The sequence below is a fragment of the Anomaloglossus baeobatrachus genome, chromosome 3, assembly GCF_048569485.1.
Source record: "Anomaloglossus baeobatrachus isolate aAnoBae1 chromosome 3, aAnoBae1.hap1, whole genome shotgun sequence".
Lineage (NCBI taxonomy): Eukaryota > Metazoa > Chordata > Amphibia > Anura > Aromobatidae > Anomaloglossus > Anomaloglossus baeobatrachus.
The window spans coordinates 385,643,992-385,667,109 of NC_134355.1; the positions used below are offsets into that span (position 1 = coordinate 385,643,992).

A 23,118-nucleotide genomic window follows, 5' to 3' on the forward strand; every position below is an offset into this window, starting at 1 on the left:
CATATCATCCAAACCAGAGATTCCTCCAAAAGAGAGAATGGTTTAGAAACAGCTACTTTGGGGTTCTCCCCTTCATCACTGCAGAGCACGTTACTGGTTGTCAAAATAAGATGATCTCAGTGTAGCAAGGAACTGGCTTTCATTAAGAACAGGCAGCGGTGTTTAGAGACAAATTTACAGGTATGCAAATGAACTCTCCCCCAGAGTCTACAAAGCTAACTCATATCAGTCAGACAAGAGACTTTGAAACCCAGCTACAGACATCTGTGTCAGCGCCCCTCATGACCTCAGAGCAGGGTACTTACTGATTGGCTGTATAAAATCCTTTAGGTGCGCTGCAAACATTAATCTCATATCGATCAGGCCTGAAATCACTAGAAAGGTGTTGTCCAGTCACAAAATCGTAATGACCTAGGATAGGACATTAATATCATATCTATGGGGGTCTAATACCTAGCACCCCCGCATCAACTATCATGTGCTCCATTTGTCAGATGTAAATAACTTTGAACAGAGCTGCAAGGCACAGCTCCTTTCAAAAATGTGTAAAAAACACACAGTGGAGTATAACCAATCCAAACATTTTATTAAACAATGACACATTAAAAGGAGTAGATCAAAAGTCTACTTCCTATCCTTGTAACAATAATTGAGGACATAAAGAGAAACCTCACTGAGTGGGGACCAGGAGGTTTTATCATCTTTATTTACCTTATTGTTTAATTTATGCAATACCAATTTGCAGGCAAAAAGGAGGAGGTCCTTCACAGTGGTAAATAAATCAAAAGTGCCCGTAGGCACAAACGATAAACCCAATTGAAGGACCTGAACCTGAGCCTCAGTCAAGGTATGAGTGGATAAGTTAACCCCATAGCGACGGCCTAACGTCTCAAGATGTCGAAAAAACAGGGTACTTATTCTGTTCCGACATCTTGAGACGTCAGGCCGGAAAAAGCTTGTAGCGCCCCCCAGTGATGGAAAATCTCGGGGGTTTCAGCTACCGGAGGTAGCTGAGACCCCCAAGATTATGAATCAGGGTGGTTTTTTTTGGACCCCGATAATGTGATCGCGGGTATACACCGTATACCGACAATCACATAAAAAAAAATGGCAAATAATACTGATTTCTTTCTCATCTGACATGATCAAACATGTCAGATGATAAAGAAATATAAGCCCCTAGTGCCCCCAAAGCCCCCGGTACCGGAGAAATCAACCCCTACCACCCCCACCCCCTCCGGAACATCCAAAATGGCGCAGACGCGCCCAAAACTGCAGCCGCCGCCGGCTCTGCATTCATTTCCCTCCGATCTGAAATGATCAAACATTTCAGATCGCAGGGAAATGTCCTCCCCCTGACCCCTCCTCCGGGACACCGGAGGTCTCTGGTCCCCCGGAGCCCCCTCCGGTCCTCCAGAGCCGCCCCCCTTCCCCCTCCGGGGCATGCAAGATGGCGGCGCGCAGCGCACAGTAGGACGCGGCCGCATTCATCCTGCTCTTTCTGCTGCATGTGACACGTCACATGCAACAGAAAAGTTGTCCCCAGGTCCCGCCAGGTCTCCCGCCGTCTCCCCCCGTCAGCCCCCGGACTTCCCCGTTACCTGGCTGCTGCTCTGTCCCCGCGATCACTCCTCCTCCTTCTGGAAAGCTGGCGGCGCATGTGCAGACAGTGGCTGTCAGCTGGATCCTTGCAAGCAGGGACGCTGACCTCGCTGCTGCACATGCTGCTGCACTCTGGACCGGGGTAGAGTGAGTGCAGTAATCTGCAGCCACACTCCTCACATGGAGAGCCTGCTGTTCTAGAAAATGGGGGGTACATTCTGTGAGCGTGCCCCTCATATTCTGGAATGAGGTTACTGCAGGTCACTCTGCCCTAGGTTGGACCGGGGCAGTGTGAGTGCAGTATTCTCAGATTACTGCAACCACACTGCTCATGGAGAGCTTTCTCTTCCAGAAAATGGGGGATATGTTTCCTGAACGTGCCCCCCATATTCTAGAAGGTCCACAGTTGTCGTGGGATCTCCAAAATGGATTACAGCAACCGGAATTTGTTTATTTTCAATAAATTGGTTAAAGAGGGAATTTTTCGGGGAGTGTTTTTTCAAATACATTTTTTTTTTGTCTGTATTTTTCTATTACTGACTGGGTTAGTGATGTCGGGTATCTGTTTAGATGCCGTGACATCACTAACCCCAGGGCTTGATGCCAGGTGACATTACAGCTGGTATCTACCCCGTATATTACCCCGTTTGCCACCGCACCAGGGCGCGGGATGAGCTGGGGCAAAGCGCCAGGATTGGCGCATCTAATGGATGCGCCACTTCTGGGGCGGCTGCGGCCTGCTATTTTTAGGCTGGGAAGAGTCCAATAACCATGGCTCTTCCCACCCTGAGAATACCAGACCCCAGCTGTCCGCTTTACCTTGGCTGGTGATCTAATTTGGGGGGGACCCCACGTTTGTTTTTGTTTTTTACCCTAGCTGGCTATCAAAAATAGGGGGGACCCCACGTCGTTTATTTTAATTATTAAATTTTTGGGGGGGCTAAATGCAAGGCTAGGCACCCTTTAGTGCCACATGAAAGGCACTAAAGGGCGCCAGCTTAGAATATGCAGGGGGTGGGATGTTATATCACTGTGTACTAGACGCCGTGTCGCTGGATCATGGCCACATAGCCTAAAAGTGAGAAATTTGTTGCTACAGCAACATTTTTGTGAAGTACCTGTGGATTCAAAATGCTTACTATACTCCTGAATAAAATACAGTTTCCAAAATGGGGTCACTTGTGGGGGGTTTCTGCTGTATAGGTACCCAAGGGGCCCTTCAAATGTGACAGGGTGCCCGCAATTTATTTCAACTTTTCCAGAATTCAAATGGTGCTCCTTCTATTCCAAGCCCTCCCATTTATCCAAACAGAGGTTTTTGGCCACATGTGGGGTATCCCTTTGCTCATAAGACATTGGATAACAACCTGTTTGGTCCACAGTTTGTTGTTGCCTCTTGAAAAAGTAAGAAATTTGATGCTAAAGCAACATTTTTGTGAAAAAAATGAAAATTTTCAATATGGCAACCTAAGCTTATCAAATTCTGTGAAGTACTCTTGGATTCAAGCTGCTCACTATACACGTAGATAAAAGCCTTGAGGTGTCTTGTTTCCAGAATGGGGTCACTTGTGGGGGACCTCCACTGTTTAGGCACCTTAGGGGCTTTCCAAATGCAACATAGCGTCTGCTAATGATTCCAGCCAATTGTGCAGTCAAATGGCGCTCCTTCCTTCCGAGCCCTGCTGTGCACCAAAACAGTTGACTTTCATCACACATAAGGTATCAGCATACTCAGGAGAAATTGCATAATAAATGTTATGCTGATTTTTTTCCTTTTACACTTGTAAAAAAAAGCTACCTGGTTGAAGTAACAATTTTGTGGTAAAAATGAATTTTTTTATTTTCACAGCTCAACATTATAAAATTCTGTGAAGCACCTGGGGGTTCAGGGTACTCACCAAATATCTAGATAAATTCCTTGAGGGGTCTATTTTCCAAAATGTGGCCACATATTGAGGAGCTTCACTGCTTAGGCACCTCAGGGGCTCTCCTAATGCAACATGGCGTCCGCTATTGATTCCAGACAATTTTGCAGTCAAATGGCACTCCTTCCCTTCCAAGCCCCGCCGTGTGCCCAAACAGTTGATTTCCACCACATATAAGGTATCGCCAAACTCAAGAGAAATTGCACAATAAATTTCATGGTGAATTTTTACCTGTTACCCTTGTGAAAAAAAAGCTACCTGGTTGAAATAACAATTTTGTGGTAAAATTTTATTTTTTTATTTTCATGGCTCAACGTTATAAAATTCTGTGAAGCACCTGGGGGTTCAGGGTACTCACCAAACATCTAGATAAATTCCTTGAGGGCCTAGTTTCCAAAATGGGGTCACTTGTGCGGGGTTTCTACTGTTTAAGTACCTTAGGGGACCTCCAAATGCGACATGGTGCCCGCAATCTTTTTCAGCCAAATTTCCTTTCCAAAATTCAAATATTGTTCCTTCCGTTCCATGCCCTCCCATTTGTCCAAACAAAGGTTTCAGACCACATGTGAGGTATCACTGCGCTCACAAAAAAGTGGGTAACAAACCTTGAGGTCAAATTTTTGGAATTACCTCTTGAAAAAGTGAGAAAATTGATGCTAAAGCAACATCTTTGAAAAAATTATTAAAATTTTCTATATGACAACGTAACATTAACAAAATCTGTGAAGTACCTGTGGATCCAAAATGCTCACTATACCCCTAGATAGAAGTTTTGGGGGGTCTAGTTTCTAAAATGGCATCACTTGTGAGGGGTTTCTTCTGTTTAGGTACCTTAGTGGACCTGTAAATGCAACATGGTGCCCGCAATCTATTTCAGCCAAATTTGCTTTACAAAATTCAAATATTGTTCCTTCTGTTCCAAGCCCTCCCATTTGTCCAAACAGAGGTTTCTGACCACATGTGGGATATCGGTGCGTTCATAAGAAAGTGGGAAACAAGTTTTGTGGTGTTATTTCTTCTAAAAGTGAATAAATTTGGGTTAGAGCAACATTTTTAGGTAAAATTTAATTTTTGCTTTTTTTCATTCCACATTGCTTTTGTTCATGTGAAGCACCTGAAGGGTTAATAAACTTCTTGAATGTGGTTTTGAGTACTTTGAGGGGTGCAGTTTTTAGAATGGTGACACTTTTGGGTATTTTATGTCATATAGGCCTCTCAAAGTCACTTCAAATATAATGTGGTCCCTAAAAAAATGGTTTTGTAAATTTTGATGTAAAAATGAGAAATCGCTGATGAACTTTGAACTCTAACTTCCTAACAAAAAAAAATTTGTTTCCAAAATTGTGCTTATGTAAAGTAGACATGTGGGAAATGTTATTTATTAACTATTTTGTGTCACAGAAATCTCTGGTTTAACAGTATAAAAATTCAAAAGTTGAAAATTGCTAAATTTTCAAAATTTTTGCCAAAATTCAATTTTTTTCATAAATAAATGCAAAAAATATAGTCCTAAATTTAGTACTAACATGAAGTCCAATATGTGACGAAAAAACAATCTCAGAATCACCGGGATCAGTTGAAGCGTTCCAGAGTTATAAACTCATGAAGTGACACTGGTCAGAATTGCAAAATTTGGTCTGGTCATTAAGGTGAAAATTAGCTCCGTCACTAAGGGGTTAATTACCTCAAGTTGACTTTTTTTGCTTCTTTGTTGTTCTTGAGGTAACACAGATGAGATCCCCTTCCTTTTCCCCTGGGTTGTTCCCCAGTTCTTTTAAGGACCCTCATTAGATTTTTTATTTTGGAAGGTATAGTTCTCATCCTTCTCCTCTACTTCCACACTTTCCCCAGAGGTACGGGATGACATGGATACAGATCTTGGTCTATTATAATTAGGTTGATTAAGGCGGCTTTTTTTACATCTATAGACCTGTTTGTTCACACGGTCGTTCTTCTTTATGGTCCTGATCTCATTTTCCCATTTAGCAAATTCACCTCAAATTCCGTATTAAATTTCGTCAGCTGTTCCTCCGTCAATTCCTTTTTAAGTCTCTCCTGAATAGCCTCAATTTCTATCTCCATTTCACCCACATTAATCTCATTCAATTTGATAAGTAGTTCCATAAACTGCTTTGAACAAGCATCCACACAGCTCTCCCAGGTGTTAACAAACCACTCCTCCAGTATTGGAAAGGAGGGGAACACCTGGCTTCGCAGGCCATGCGAGATCAAACCCCTAGCCACATACTGTTCTAAAAAACCTTTGTTCCACCACAATTTGGTTCTCCTGTGTAACAGCTCTTTCAACTTTTGCATATCCGCCTGATAATCGTTATGCTTGCTACTAAAACCACACATGAGGTCCTCCTTAAATGCCTCGCTAATGTGAGAGCGCCAGGTGTTATCTCGCACCCTGAAATCCTGTTTCTGCATGTTGTAGATGCTGTTTAGCGTTAGTATGCAGTGGGAAGAGTTTTACCTTACCTTTCTGGTTTCCTAGACTTAGACTATTGGGGATTTAATGTTAATGTCTTGAGGGAAGTTTATTAGATATTGGATCTGATATTGTTACTTATGTACCATTCTTCCCTGTGTTGTGACATTTTTGTAACCTCTTTGATCCTGGTCCCCACTCAGTGAGGTTTCTCTTTATGTCCTCAATTATTGTTACAAGGATAGGAAGTAGACTTTGGATCTACTCCTTTTAATGTGTCATTGTTTAATAAAATGTTTGGATTGGTTATACTCCACTGTGTGTTTTTTACACATTTTTGAATGGTATAGCAGGAGTTGATGACGTAATTGGGAATCTAATATAATGGGGATACTATTGTTCAGGCAACAATTGTGTGTATGACTTGATATATAATGCTCCCCTATTTTTCCATGAAAATTGTGTCAAAGCACAGCTCCTATTCAAAATAATATGGTTCTGTAATACCAAGCAGTAGCCACTACACATTAGCACCTCCAACTAAAGTACTGGAGCATATTTCAGCTGGTAGTTACGGGTGCCAGATCTAATATTGGTGCCCTATCTAAAGAATAATAGTAATATATACAAGGCACTCCTGAATTCAGTAAAATATGATGATTTTTTATTATTTCATACTCAGTATAGTCAAGTCAGACGTTGCGGTCCAAACATGGCCTTCATCAGTAACTAGCACCTGAGATGAATAGAGATAGATTATAGTTTCACTCTTTTCATTGGCAGTATTTGGAATACTAGCAGATATGTGACTGTGATCTGCAGCCTGTTATTTCTGCCATGGGCAGTTGTAGTGATGCTATTAAGAGACTTTCTGTGGTTTGCAGTCGGTCATTAGCAGTATCCACTGCTGTGCCTCTCTATATCAACATGGCTAAGTTGCGACACTTAGTCTTAATTTTCCCAGGGTGTTCATGATACCCTAATATGTAATTTTTAAAGACCTACCTCATACAATCTCATATCTGACCAAAATGACCTGTGTTATGGGCCATTAACCCCTTCAGCCCCCGGGCACTTTCCGTTTTTGCGTTTTTGTTTTTTGCTCCCCTTCTTCCGAGAGGCGTAACTTTTTTATTTTTCCATCAATCTTGCCATATGAGGGCTTGTTTTTTGCGGGACGAGTTGTACTTTTAAATGAAACCATAAGTTTTACTATATAGTGTACTGGAAAACGGCAAAAAAATTCCAAGTGCGGAAAAATTGCAAAAAAAGTGGGATTGTACAATAGTTTTTGGGATATTTTATTCACTGTGTTCACTATATGGTAAAACTGATGTATGGGTATGATGCCTCAGGTCGGTGCGAATTTGTAGACACCAAACATGTATAGGTTTACTTGTATCTAAGGGGTTAAAAAAAATTCACAAGCTTGTCCAAAAAACGTGGCGCACGTTTTGCGCCATTTTCCAAAACCCGTAGCGTTCTCATTTTTCAGGATCTGAGGCTCAGTGATGGCTTATTTTTTGCGTCTCGACCTGACGTTCTTAACGGTACCATTTTTGCGCAGATGCTACGTTTTGATTGCCTGTTATTGCATTTTGCGCAAAATTTGCGGCGACCAAAAAACGTAATTTTGGCGTTTGGAATTTTTTTGTCGCTACGCCGTTTACTGATCAGATTCATTGATTTTATATTTTGATAGATCGGGCATTTCTGAACGCGGCGATACCAAATATGTGTGTATTTTTAATTTTTTTAACCCTTTAATTTTCAATGGGGTGAAAGGGGGGTGATTTGAACTTTTAGGTTTTTTTATTTTTTTTAATTTTTTAAAACTTTTTTTTTTACTTTTTTTTTTTTTATTTTACTAGTCCCCCTAGGGGGCTATTGCGATCAGCAATCCGATCGGTCTGCACTATCTGCAGATCTCAGCTACAGAGCTGAGAACTGCAGATTTGCTGCTTCACTTTCAATGCCGGCTGTATTCCGGCATTGAGAGGAAGTGACTCATGTTAGCTACAGGCGTCATCACATGACCCTGTGCTACCATGGCAACTGCCGAAAGTCACGAGATCATGTCACGTGACTTCCGGTGGGGGCGGGGTAAGTCACTGTCATGGCGGCGCCCATGTACATATCGCTGCCAAGACTTTGGCAGCGAAATGTAAGGGGTTAATGGCCGCGGGTGGAAGCGATTCCACCCGCGGCTAGCAGGAACACATATCAGCTGTTGATAACAGCTGATATGTGCGCGTCTCGCCGCCCACCGGCGGCAGGGGGCGGGGCTTACCGGCACACGATCCATGACGTATCTAGTACGTCATGGGTCGTTAAGGGGTTAAAGAAAGACAAACCTGAAGAAAAATGTGCTGCCTTCTGATTTTTTGAATCTGAATATATATATATATATATATATATATATATATATATATATATATTGTAACAAGGCTACTCACTTGGCCGCGTGTTGAGGTGAGGACAGGAATGGTCTCATTAGAAAAGTCCAGCAGGTTTATTTTAAAAGTCTCATAACCTGCTTCAGCAGAAACATAAAGCAAGCCTTTCGGCCACAAAGGTATAAAACAACAAAAAAAAAAAACAATAAGTCCGTGTCACTGCGGGCGTGCCCGCTCGGCATAAACAGTCCACTTTCACACAGAGCTCCTCTCTGTTAGGGTCCAGCAATCCCCAAACACAGACACCCTATGAGACTCCTGGTCTCCTTTTATATCCACAAGCAGACCCAGAAGTGGAGGTATGTGAGCAGCCAGACCCACCCATCTCTCCAGCTACTCGTAAAACCCGGCCCTAATATTCTCCTAATATTCTCCCAGCACTACATGTACTGGAGCTTACTCCCGGGCTTACATTACAGAGGATAACCATCTCTGCGACACATACCTCCCATCAACTATAGGACCAGTAACCCTGTTACAATATATATACAGTATATATATATATATATATACAGTACAGACAAAAAGTTTGGACACACCTTCTCATTCAAAGAGTTTTCTTTATTTTCAGGACTCTAAAAATTGTAGATTCACATTGAAGGCATCAAAACTATGAACTAAAACATGTGGAATGAAATACTTAACAAAAAAGTGTGAAACAACTGAACATATGTCTTATTTTATAGGTTCTTAAAAGTAGACACCTTTTGCTTTGATTACTGGTTTGCACACTCTTGGCATTCTCTTGATGAGCTTCAAGAGGTAGTCACCGGAAATGGTCTTCCAACAGTCTTGAAGGAGTTCCAAGAGATGCTTACCTTTGGTGGGCCCTTTTGCCTTCACTCTGCAGTCCAGCTCACCCCAAACCATTTCGATTGGGTTCAGGTCTGGTGACTGTGGAGGCCAGGTCATATGGCGTAGCACCCCATCACTCTCCTTCTTAGTCAAATAGCCCTTACACAGCCTGGAGGTGTGTTTGGGGTCATTGTCCTGTTGAAAAAATAAATTATGGTCCATCTAAACGCAAACCAGATGGAATAGCATGCCACTGCAAGATGCTGTGGTAGCTATGCTGGTTCAGTATGCCTTCAATTTTTAATAAATCCCCAACAGTGTCACCAGCAAAGCACCCCCACACCATCACACCTCCGCCTCCATGCTTCACGGTGGGAAGCAGGCATGTAGAGTCCATCCGTTCACCTTTTCTGCGTCGCACAAAGACACCGTGGTTGGATCCAAAGATCTCAAATTTGGACTCACCAGACCAAAGCACAGATTTCCACTGGTCTAATGTCCATTTCTTGTGTTCTTTAGCCCAAACAAGTCTCTTCTCCTTGTTGCCTGTCCTTAGCAGTGGTTTCCTAGCAGCTATTTTACCATGAAGGCCCACTGCACAAAGTCTCCCCTTAATAGTTGTTCTAGAGATGAGAAAGTGTGTCCAAACTTTTGGATTAGATCAGACTGAACAGGAGTCAACAGTGTGATCCAGCAGTAAAAAGGCAAACACAATTATGGGATGTATTAATATAGGCATACTGTCTAGATCACGTGAAGTAATTATTGCCCTTTACTCTTCTCTGGTGAGACTTCATCTAGAATACTATGTCTACTTCTGGGCACCACATTTTAAAAAAGACATCAACAAATTGGAGCAAGTTCAGAGAAGAGCAAACAGAATAGTGACTGGTCTGCAAACCATGTCCTAAGATGAATGGTTACAGGATTTGGGAATATTTAGCTTGATAAAAAAAGATTTAGAGGAAACCTAATAGCTGTTTATAAATATCTCAACGGCTGTCAGACTATAGAGGACTCTTCGCTATTCTCATTTACACAAGGAAAGACTAGAAGCAATGGGATGAAACTGATTAAGAGTAGTGATAGGTGGACTCACAGATACAAAAAAACCAAAATGGTTCTGGCCCGGAATTGATTCCAGATATCTGGACAGATGCCGGTCCCCATATAAGTCTATGAGGATCAGAATCCAGCACTTTAAAATGGTGGTAGAGGAGATAGGGGAAATTAATCAAATGTGTTATACTTACTGAGTCTCCTGCGCGGCTCTAATGCTACTTCCAGGGCCACTCAATAACATCATACATATGCACTGCTTCCCCCACCCACCAGCAGTCTCCATGTCTTTGATTGGTTGCAATCAGAGCGCACCCCACTCTGTGTAACAGTGTGTCTGACTGCAACCAATCAGAGGAGCTGTGTGTACATCTCTATTGGTGAAAAAATAAATAAATAAATAGGTTGACATAGGGTCCTCCCATATTATGATTCCGAGCACAGATAAAGCATATGGCTACAGGCTGCAACCCCAAGCCTTGTGCTTATCTTGGCTGCATCAAAATAAGAGGGACCGCATCCAGTTTTTTTTAATTATTTAAATAAATAATTGAAAAAAAATCAGTGTGCGGTCCTCCCACTCCAATTTTGATACCCAGCCATGATAAAGCCAATAACTGGGGGCTGGTAGTCTCAGGCTGGGAAGACCCATGCTTAATGGCCCCCCCAGCCTAAAAATACAGCCTCCAACCTCCCAGGATTGTTGCATTCCAGAACTTTACCTGACTCATCCTGATTGCCCTGGTGCGGTGGCAACCGGGGTAATAATGGGTTAATGACAACTCACAGATGCCACTAAGCACTAGATTACTATTACTAATCTAAATGAAAATAAATAAACACAAACACTGAAAAAATCCTTTATTTGAAATAAAATACAAAAAAACATCCTCTTTCACCCATTTATTAACTCCCAAAACACTCAGGTCCGACATAATCTACATGAGGTCCCACAATATTTCCAGCTCTGCTACATCTGAAGTAACAGTGCACAGGCATAGAACATGACTGGCCACTGTGAGCTTCAGGTAGAGAATGAAAGGCATAATGATGAAAAGTTACATCACTCTGATTATTTGCTGTCACAGGTGGAGGACTGTGGGAACCTCCAGCTGCTATTTTTAGGCTGGGGGCCCAATAAACATGGGTCTCCTCAGCCTTAGAATGCCAGCCCCCAGCTGTCAGTTTTATTTAGGCTGGGTATCAAAATTGAGGGGTACTGCGCACCGGTTATTTTTTAACTATTTATTTAAATGATAAAAAAAAAAAAAAAGCATCATGCGGTCCCTCTTATTTTCATACACAGCAGTGATAAGCACATGGCTGGGGGCTGCAGACTGTAACCGTATGCTTTATTTGTTCTGGGTATCATAATATGGCGGGACCCTATGCCAATTTATTTATTTATTTTTTACACCACTAGAGACCCACACACAGTACCTCTGGTCTAACTGCAACTATCATGGGCACTGCCGGTAGGCGGGAGAAGCAGTACATATGCATGAAGGAGAATGAGTAGCCCTGGAAGTAGTATGAGCGGACCGGAAGCAGTATGCAGTGTTCCTCCTTCATAATTGAAATAGGATGTGTCTGACCAAGGCACACACATCACATGCCCAGATAAGGTAGTAAAGTTTTAAAAATACATTTACCAATAAATAAGGCATTTTTTTCTCTCTTTCTTTTAATGTGCCTTGTATACAAGTCATTATACAGGAAGCAATCTTTGCTAAAAAATGTTCCTGTAAAATCCATGTTATCTTCAGTTTGGTATGTTTTATTGTCCATCCTTAAAAGTTGGGTAATACTCTGACAACATTGTTCCCAGCAGTGACCTGGGAGTCAGAGATGTGTCCAGGCATCTTCCCAATGCTGTTCCCATTTCATTTCAGCACTTTTTCTATCCATTTCAGAAACTGTACTGTCCCAAGACCTCCTGGAAGGGTCTGCTGGAAAAATGCTTCAGTTTTCCATTGGACTTCCATTACAGTCATATGAAAAAGTTTGGGCACCCCTATTAATGTTAACCTTTTTTCTTTATAACAATTTGGATTTTTGCAACAGCTATTTCAGTTTCGTATATCTAATAACTGATGGACTGAGTAATATTTCTGGATTGAAATGAGGTTTATTGTATTAATAGAAAATGTGCAATCCACATTTAAACAAAATTTGACCGGTGCAAAAGTATGGGCAACCTTATCAATTTCTTGATTTGAACACTCCTAACTACTTTTTACTGACTTACTAAAGCACTAAATTGGTTTTGTAACCTCATTGAGCTTTGAACTTCATAGGCAGGTGTATCCAATCATGAGAAAAGTTATATAAGGTGGCCACTTGCAAGTTGTTCTCCTATTTGAATCTCCTATAAAGAGTGGCATCATGGGCTCCTCAAAACAACTCTCAAATGATCTGAAAACAAAGATTATTCAACATAGTTGTTCAGGGGAAGGATACAAAAAGTTGTCTCAGAGATTTAAACTCTCAGTTTCCACTGTGAGGAACATAGTAAGGAAATGGAAGAACATAGGTACAGTTCATGTTAAGCCCAGAAGTGGCAGGCTAAGAAAAATATCAGAAAGGCAGAGAAGAAGAATGGTGAGAATAGTCAAGGACAATCCACAGACCACCTCCAAAGACCTGCAGCATCATCTTGCCGCAGATGGTGTCAATGTGCATCGGTCAACAATACAGCGCACGTTGCACAAGGAGAAGCTGTATGAGAGCTTGATGCGAAAGAAGCCGTTTCTGCAAGCACACCACAAATAAAGTCGCCTGAGGTATGCAAAAGCACAGTTGGACAAGCCAGTTACATTTTGGAAGAAGGTCCTGTGGACTGATGAAACAAAGATTGAGTTGTTTGGTCATACAAAAAGGCGTTATGCATGGATGCAAAAAAACACGGCATTCCAAGAAAAGCACTTGCTACCCACAGTAAAATTTGGTGGAGGTTCCATCATGCTTTGGGGCTGTGTGGCCAATACCGGCACCTGGAATCTTGTTAAAGTTGAGGGTCGCATGGATTCAACTCAGTATCAGCAGATTCTTGACATTAATGTGCAAGAATCAGTGACGAAGTTGAAGTTACGCAGGGGATGGATATTTCAACAAGACAATGATCCAAAACACCGCTCTAAATCTACTCAGGCATTCATGCTGAGGAACAATTACAATGTTCTGGAATGGCCTCCCAGTCCCCAGACCTGAATATCATTGAAAATCTGTGGGATGATTTGAAGCGTGCTGTCCATGCTCGGCGACCATCAAACTTAACTGAACTGGAATTGATTTGTAAACAGGAATGGTCAAATATACCTTCATCCAGGATCCAGGAACTCATTAAAAGCTACAGGAAGCGACTAGAGGCTGTTATTTTAGCAAAAGGAGGATCTACAAAATATTAACGTCACTTTTATGTTGAGGTGCCCATACTTTTGCACCGGTCAAATTTTGTTTAAATGCAGATTGCACATTTTCTGTTAGTACAATAAACCTCATTTCAATCCATAAATATTACTCAGTCCATCAGTTATTAGATATATGAAACTGAAATAGCTGTTGCAAAAACCCAAATTGTTATAAAGAAAAAAGGTTAACATTAATAGGGGTGCCCAAACTTTTTCATATGAATGTATATTCATTAATCGAGTGAGCACCTGAGCATTCCGATTTGCTCGATTCAGCTGCCAAGAACACGAGCATTCTAGTGCTCACTCATCACTAAAAATACTGATATTTAATACCTGCCTATATTTGGTAATCCATCTGTATCAAATTGTGACTGAGTATAAATTACACATAATTTTTATTTCATACTTGACTTAATACAAAACATAGTTTCTGAAGATTGCATTATTGAACGTGCTTTTGTGGTAATAATGAGAAACATAAGAACGTGATTTTTAAGAAAACATGTTTATTGCATTAAGTTAGTCAACAAATTGAAATGTATCCATTCCTATTTGTTCAGGTCTAGTGAAATCTTGTAGGAAATTGTAAGTTGCAAGTTACATGGTAAGACAGAAGACAGTGAAGAAAGTCAAATGTAGTTTAAATATTGCATATTTTACAACAAAAAATATTAATTTAAATAGATATTATTATGTAAGACCATAGAATTTATAGCAAAACTGTATTTGTAAGCCAACATAAAATGTTAATGACTTTTAAAATACATTGCATTAAGTATTTTATACGGACGTACAGCAGGTGTCCTAGAACAAAGGTCTGTGCTATAACACAAATTAATTTTTCATTGCTAAAGTGAAATTTTACTGCACAGTAATCTAAGAAAAAATAAATGCAATGTCATGCTGTTTATTAGCATATTAAACTATGTACATCCGCATCATGTTACTAAAGATAATAAAGGGAAGCCTTTCTTTTAAAAGAAAAAACCCTCCCGATTCTGCCATCGCCTTTAGCACTGCCACTTTGAAAGTTGCTGCTGGACCAGAAGCTATGGCATTCTGACCACCAGTCATCTGGACATGTCACATCACTTCCGGTCTTTTCGATTGTCCACACAAAAGCAACGGGTGATTTCAAGTAGTTTAGATGTTTTTGTTTTTTTTTATATAAAGATGGCTTCTTTATATTAAGATTAATAACAGAGTAGAAACTTCCATTAAATTTGAAATACTAAACTATATTTTATGCATTTAAAGAACTATAGAGTATGTATCTCGTTAACACACTTCCTCCAGAAGCTGGGTATTATGATTGTGACTAGTGATGAGCGAGTACTAAAAAGCTCGGGTGCTCGAAGCTCGGGCCGAGCCTCCCAAGATACTCGTGTACTCGGCCCGAGCAACGAGCCCAATGTTATCCTATGGGAGACCCGAGTATTTTTGTGAAATGACCCCCCGGCAGCATGGAGAAACCCTAAAAATGTCACAAAAGTCTCAGAAGAGTGCTCAAATGACATGGCAACAGCATGGGAAAGACCCCTTGAAGCATTTATCACTGAAAAGTCACAGCTGTGAACAATTTTGTCCGCGTTTTACGCCATTTTTACGGACTCACCAGAAAACCTTCCAAAATGACCCCAAAATGATTTTTCATGGCGGAAATGTTAAGGGCACATACCCAATAGTGAGATAGAGCTGGTGTATGTTACTTTTTGAGATTAATACATGAAAGATTTTACGTGAAAACATTGTGTGGCACTCCGATGTCCCTGAGAAGAGACGTACATGAAGGCCTCTTGAGTCTAATGTGCCCATTTTGAGGAAGTGAGTCTTTGTAGTATTTTCCTTTGCCAGGGCAGTCCAAAATTGTGAGGTTCACCAATGCCCCTGCATACAGACGTGCATGAGGGCCTCAAAACATTAAGTGTCCATTGTCAGGAAGTGGGTGTATTATAGTATAGCCCTTAGGCAGGGCAGCCAAAAATTGGGAGGCTCCACATTGTCCCTGGATAGAGACGTGCATGATGGCCTGTAAACCTGAAGTGCCCATTGTAAGGAAGTGGGTCTATTGTAGTATAGCCCTTAGGCAGGGCAGCCAAAAATTGGGAGGCTCCACGTTGTCCCTGGATAGAGACGTGCATGAGGGCCTGTAAACCTGAAGTGCCCATTGTAAGGAAGTGGGTGTATTATAGTATAGCCCTTAGGCAGGGCAGCCAAAAATTGGGAGGCTCCACATTGTCCCTGGATAGAGACGTGCATGATGGCCTGTAAACCTGAAGTGCCCATTGTAAGGAAGTGGGTCTATTGTAGTATAGCCCTTAGGCAGGGCAGCCAAAAATTGGGAGGCTCCACGTTGTCCCTGGATAGAGACGTGCATGAGGGCCTGTAAACCTGAAGTGCCCATTGTAAGGAAGTGGGTGTATTATAGTATAGCCCTTAGGCAGGGCAGCCAAAAATTATGAGGCTCCACATTGTCCCTGGATAGAGACGTGCATGATGGCCTGTAAACCTGAAGTGCCCATTGTAAGGAAGTGGGTCTATTGTAGTATAGCCCTTAGGCAGGGCAGCCAAAAATTGGGAGGCTCCACGTTGTCCCTGGATAGAGACGTGCATGAGGGCCTGTAAACCTGAAGTGCCCATTGTCAGGAAGTGGGTGTATTATAGTATAGCCCTTAGGCAGGGCAGCCAAAAATTGGGAGGCTCCACATTGTCCCTGGATAGAGACGTGCATGATGGCCTGTAAACCTGAAGTGCCCATTGGAAGGAAGTGGGTCTATTGTAGTATAGCCCTTAGGCAGGGCAGCCAAAAATTGGGAGGCTCCACGTTGTCCCTGGATAGAGACGTGCATGAGGGCCTGTAAACCTGAAGTGCCCATTGGAAGGAAGTGGGTCTATTGTAGTATAGCCCTTAGGCAGGGCAGCCAAAAATTGGGAGGCTCCACATTGTCCCTGGATAGAGACGTGCATGATGGCCTGTAAACCTGAAGTGCCCATTGTCAGGAAGTGGGTGTATTATAGTATAGCCCTTAGGCAGGGCAGCCAAAAATTGGGAGGCTCCACATTGTCCCTGGATAGAGACGTGCATGATGGCCTGTAAACCTGAAGTGCCCATTGGAAGGAAGTGGGTCTATTGTAGTATAGCCCTTAGGCAGGGCAGCCAAAAATTGGGAGGCTCCACGTTGTCCCTGGATAGAGACGTGCATGAGGGCCTGTAAACCTGAAGTGCCCATTGGAAGGAAGTGGGTCTATTGTAGTATAGCCCTTAGGCAGGGCAGCCAAAAATTGGGAGGCTCCACATTGTCCCTGGATAGAGACGTGCATGATGGCCTGTAAACCTGAAGTGCCCATTGTAAGGAAGTGGGTCTATTATAGTATAGCCCTTAGGCAGGGCAGCCAAAAATTGGGAGGCTCCACATTGTCCCTGGATAGAGACGTGCATGATGGCCTGTAAACCTGAAGTGCCCATTGTAAGGAAGTGGGTCTATTGTAGTATAGCCCTTAGGCAGGGCAGCCAAAAATTGGGAGGCTCCACATTGTCCCTGGATAGAGACGTGCATGATGGCCTGTAAACCTGAAGTGCCCATTGTAAGGAAGTGGGTCTATTGTAGTATAGCCCTTAGGCAGGGCAGCCAAAAATTGGGAGGCTCCACATTGTCCCTGGATAGAGACGTGCATGATGGCCTGTAAACCTGAAGTGCCCATTGTAAGGAAGTGGGTGTATTGTAGTATAGCCCTTAGGCAGGGCAGCCAAAAATTGGGAGGCTCCACATTGTCCCTGGATAGAGACGTGCATGATGGCCTGTAAACCTGAAGTGCCCATTGTAAGGAAGTGGGTCTATTGTAGTATAGCCCTTAGGCAGGGCAGCCAAAAATTGGGAGGCTCCACGTTGTCCCTGGATAGAGACGTGCATGATGGCCTGTAAACCTGAAGTGCCCATTGTAAGGAAGTGGGTCTATTGTAGTATAGCCCTTAGGCAGGGCAGCCAAAAATTAGGAGGCTCCACATTGTCCCTGGATAGAGACGTGCATGATGGCCTGTAAACCTGAAGTGCCCATTGTAAGGAAGTGGGTCTATTGTAGTATAGCCCTTAGGCAGGGCAGCCAAAAATTGGGAGGCTCCATGTTGTCCCTGGATAGAGACATGCATGAGGGCCTGTAAACCTGAAGTGCCCATTGGAAGGAAGTGGGTCTATTGTAGTATAGCCCTTAGGCAGGGCAGCCAAAAATTGGGACGCTCCACATTGTCCCTGGATAGAGACGTGCATGATGGCCTGTAAACCTGAAGTGCCCATTGTAAGGAAGTGGGTCTATTGTAGTATAGCCCTTAGGCAGGGCAGCCAAAAATTGGGAGGCTCCACGTTGTCCCTGGATAGAGACGTGCATGAGGGCCTGTAAACCTGAAGTGCCCATTGTAAGGAAGTGGGTCTATTGTAGTATAGCCCTTAGGCAGGGCAGCCAAAAATTGGGAGGCTCCACGTTGTCCCTGGATAGAGACCTGTTAGGTTCTTAGTGCCTCCGTGCTTGCATTTAAAAACCACACGTGTGTGCCTGTTGGTGGCAGCTTTCCGCTGCATTTGTGTGAGTTTTACAAAAACTTGGATATAACGCACAAGTCTAGTGAATACACATCAGCACAGCATTGCAAAATGCGCAAGGGCGTTGTCAACGAACAAGGAAGTGGACGTGATGGTGGTGCAGGCAGAGACCGAGGTTGTGTGCAAGCTCTAATTTCGCCACAACAAAGGGCCACATCTAGTCGCTCGCACGTCCTGTCCCAAATTCTTGGGGACCGCAGCAGTACACCGCTCTTGAACCAAGACCAGTGTCAACAGGTTGTTAGTTGGATAGCGGATAATGCTTCCAGTCAGATTGGCACCACCACAAACACTCTGTCTTCCACACGGTCAAGTGTCAGTAGCCGTGATACTGCACCGCACATTTCAGAACCTGATCCTCCTTCCTACCACCAGGCCGAGTACACGTCCACGGACATTACTGATCCCACACTTGGACACTCGGAAGAGCTGTTCGTTCACGTTTCCATTCACAAATTCTGGCCTCTCGCCAGCTCCTGTTGAAGTGGGCCATGACGAGATTGTATGTACAGATGCCCAAATATTTGAGCAGCCACGTTCTCACGAAGTTGGCAACGTGTCTCAACAAGGGGTGGACGATGATGAGACACAATTGTCAGGAAGTCAGGAGGAGGAGCAGGGTGCGGAAGAGGAAGACGACGTGGTGGATGATCCAGTAACTGACCCAACCTGGCAGGAGGATATGCAGAGCGAGGACAGCAGTGCACAGGGGGAGGGAGGCGTAGCATCCCAACAGGCAGTAAGAAGCAGAGTGGTGGCCCCAGGCAGACGTCAGGCAACTGTTCCCCGGAACAACACGACACAAGGTGCCTGTACAAATGTTAGGTCTTCCCGAGTCTGGCTGTAATACTATTGTATGTATTGAGGATTTCGATTGCGTTAGGGCAATGACAACCAGAGACGAGTTCTTGGTGCAAGACGTTTATAATATGCAACCAGCAAATATGTACATAAACGGAACAAAAACACAGTAGAACATAAATACAGGAAATACCTTCCAGGGACGGAGCGAAAGGGAATTCCCGGGACCGCGCACCGGACTCCCCCAGGGAGACCACCAATAGCGAACCCCTATACAGGGACTGTCTGGCAATCACCCCAGAAGCCCTAAATGCGCAGCAGCCGGGACACAAAAGGGCAATAGGTAAGTCCAAAAATGTCCGTACGTGATGTGAGTCCAGAGTGGTATTAAACGGAAGGAACCGGGCAGAAGTGCCGACCAAAGACGGCAAACGGAGTCCGGGCACAGCTAGATGATACCAGATGAAGTCCAGAGTCGGTGTCGGTTGTTTTCCAAGAGGATCCGAATAACAATCAGGAACCAAAAGCAGCAGGGCAGGAGCACACAGGAAGCAGTATACTCAGGCACTGGACTAAGCTTTAGGGGCGGCTTTTAAACAGATGGACAGGAAGTAGGGCAACAGAACAGAAAACTCCATGTTAACAAAGGGCAAGCTCTTTCAAAAGAAAACTGGAAAACCCGGAACTCTGACACTGGCAGTTTTTTTAAGTTGGCTCCAGATGATTCTAAAAAGGCCATTTGCAACACCTGCCATGCCAGCATCAGCAGGGGTACCAAAACTAGCAGCCTGACCACCACCAGCATGATCAGGCACATGTCAGCCAAGCACCCGACTTTGTGGGAAGTACAACAGAGTCGAGGAGCAGTGCTTGCTGATGTCACTGCTACGTCTTCGCTGGTTGTGCATGCGAGCCAATCCCCTGTCCATGCTGCCTGAGAACAAGCCTCCTCCACTCCTGCACCTGCAGTTGCCTACGCAGAAAGAACAACATCATCAAGCACGTCCTTGTCCCAGCGCAGCGTTCAGTTATCCATTCAGCAAACCTTTGAACGCAGGCGCAAATACACTGCCAACACCCCACATGCCACAGTTCTAAATGCTAACATTTCGCGACTGCTTGCGCTGGAAATGTTGCCTTTTAGGCTGGTTGAGACAGAAGCATTCCGCGACCTGATGGTGGCAGCTGTCCCACGTTACTCGGTCCACAGCCGCCACTATTTCTCCCGGTGTGCCGTCCCCGCATTGCATAACCACGTGTCACAAAACATCACATGTGCCCTGAACAACGCTGTTTCAGCCAAAGTCCACCTAACCACAGACACGTGGACAAGTGCATGTGGGCAAGGCCGCTACATCTCGTTGACGTCACACTGGGTTAATATTGTGCAAGCTGGGACCCAGTCTGAGCGAGGGACGGAACACGTCCTTCACACACCAAGTTTTGCAGGCCCTACCTCAGTCAGGGTTTCACACACACTCTACAGCTCCGGAATGTCATGCTCCTCAGCCTCCTCCTCCTCCTGCGCATCCTCATCCACTTTACCCTCCACACCAGTCCCAAGCTGGAAGTGTCGCGGGCGGAGGAGGGGACGGTGCGCTCTCCCACTGCTTGGGTCCGGCTGACGCTGCTCTACGGCTGCTGCTCGTTGGCTCGAGCGATGGCCGGATCCCGGGGACTCGAGCGGCGCTACTCGCCCGTGAGTGAAAAGGGGTGGTTTGGGTTTTGGGGATATTGTCCGTGACGCCACCCACGGTTGTGGTGATTGTGTGGACACCACCGCTGCTCTGGACGGGGATCCCGGGAGCCTGTGACAGGGAGCAGCTTTGTTGTTATTTCTCCCCTCCGTGGGTAGGGGGGTTGGTTGTCCCGGGGCCTGGTGATGGGGTAGAGATGGATGACAGGCGGGTTGCGGGGCCTGATGAGGTGCAGGGTCGCAGGGGCAACGCTGTGCCGCACGGCACGGAGGTACTCACTCAGCCTAATGATGATGACACAGTTCACGGTAAAACAAGTGGCTGGATGGACGGGTCACTCGGACAGCTGCGGTTGTTCCTCCCTGCAGGTTAGTGATGACTGTCTGTCCCTGCACCTAAGTTAAGTGTTGGTAGTGATGGTTTCCCAACGGTAACCCGCTCCCCGACCTGGATATGGGCCGGAGGAGCCCCTTTTGCCCACAGGCGCTGGCCCTGGGAGACGGTTGCCCTTGGCGGTGGCGGTGTCTCCCCTTCACGGTTGTACGGTTGCCTTCTATCTGGACTTGGCTGTTTGGAAACCCTGAGGTTCCCTTCACTAACGGATTTGGCAAATTCACGGCGACACCAAGCCTTGCCGGGATCCGAAAGTCCTCTGCCAATGGTTCTGGCTTCTCTTTGTATACCGGTCCGGTACGGCCGGGTCACCACCCGTCCACGGTCCTTACGGCAGACTCCAATCGGCCTCCACTGCAGACGGTCACCACATCCTGCCAACCTTGCTGTCCTGTCCGGGCCACACACCCGGACCAACTTCAGGCTCTTTGCTGTCACTTTTCTCCTCTCTACTACTTTCCTCCTTCCACTTCCTTAGCTTAACTCTCACTGCCTGTGTTTTCCCTCCTCCTCGGTGGGTGGAGACCAACCGCCTGGCTCCACACCCTGGTGTGGACAACAGCCCCTGGGGAAGGCAACAAGGATTTTGTGTTTTGACTATGATATGCCTGCAGGGAGTGTGGGGTGTTTAAGTGTTGTGCTCTGTGGCCCCTGGCTTGTCCAGGGCGACACAGAAGCACTGCAGCACTGCCTCGGCGAAGCGGCAACAGGCAGTGCTGAAGCTAATCTGCATAGGTGACAAACCCCACAATGCAGAAGAGGTGTGGACAGCTCTGAAACAGCAGGCAGATCACTGGCTCACAACTCTGAACCTAAAGCCAGGAAAGGTCGTGTGTGACAATGGCCGGAACCTGGTGGCGGCTTTGAGGCGAGGCCAGCTGACACATGTTCCATGCGTGGCCCATGTGCTCAACCTCGTGGTTCAGCGGTTTCTAAAGTCATACTCAGAGCTGTCTGATCTGCTGGTAAAAGTTCGCCGCCTGTCTGCACATTTTCGAAAGTCACCTACTGCTTCAGCCGGCCTTGCCGGCTTAAGACGCCGTTTGCATCTTCCGGCACACAGACTGGTGTGTGATGTCCCCACGCGTTGGAATTCAACTCTGCACAAGTTGGTCAGGATATGTGAGCAGAAGAGGGCAGTTGTTGAGTACCTGCATCACCTAAGCCGTCGGGAAATGGGTCAAACTCCACACATAACACCTGAGGAGTGGAGATGGATGTCCGACCTATGCACCATCCGCCAAAACTTTGAGGACTCCACCAAGATGGTGAGCGGCGATGACGACATTATTAGCGTCACCATACCGCTTCTCTGCCTTCTAAAATGGTCTCTGCTCAAAAAACAACCATGATGCATTGCAGGCGGAGCGCGATGAGTTTGAGCAAGAAACAGTAGTGGGTGTGGGTGATGATAACACACAGCCCAGCCTCGTCTCATCACAACGTGCAGTGGAGGACTATGACGAGGAGGAGGATGAAGACATGGAGCAACTCTCTGGCCAAATTGAGGATATGACATGCAGTCATATCCTCGGTTCAGCGTGGCTGGCCAGAGGACAGGGTAGATGATGAGGAGGAGGAGGAGGAGGACAGCATGTTCAGTCATCGTGTTGGTCAGGATACTGAAGTGATGGCTGTTAAGAGTCTGGCACACATGGCTGACTTTATGGTAAGCTGCCTGTCTCGTGACCCTCGCGTTAAGAACATCTTGGCCGACAATCATTACTGGTTGGTAACACTGTTAGACCCACGCTAAAAGGAGAACTTTATGTCTCTTATTCCCGAGGCGGAGAGGTCAGGCAAAATGCAGCAGTTCCAGAAGGCCATAGTCACGGAAGTAGGCAAAGCATTCCCCTCACAAAAAGCTAGCGGCATAGGTCAGGAATCAGTGGACAACCAAGGCGTACAGCCGAGAGGGGCACAAGTCCAATCCGCCAGAGGTAGGGGA

General features: G+C 44.9%; 1 protein-coding gene across 1 annotated transcript in view; it reads right to left on the reverse strand.

Moving 5' to 3' along the window:
* Positions 1-23,118, reverse strand: part of LOC142296516 (CD109 antigen-like) — a 474,860-nt gene that overhangs the window by 142,350 nt on the left and 309,392 nt on the right. The gene's annotated exons all lie outside the window — the stretch shown is intronic.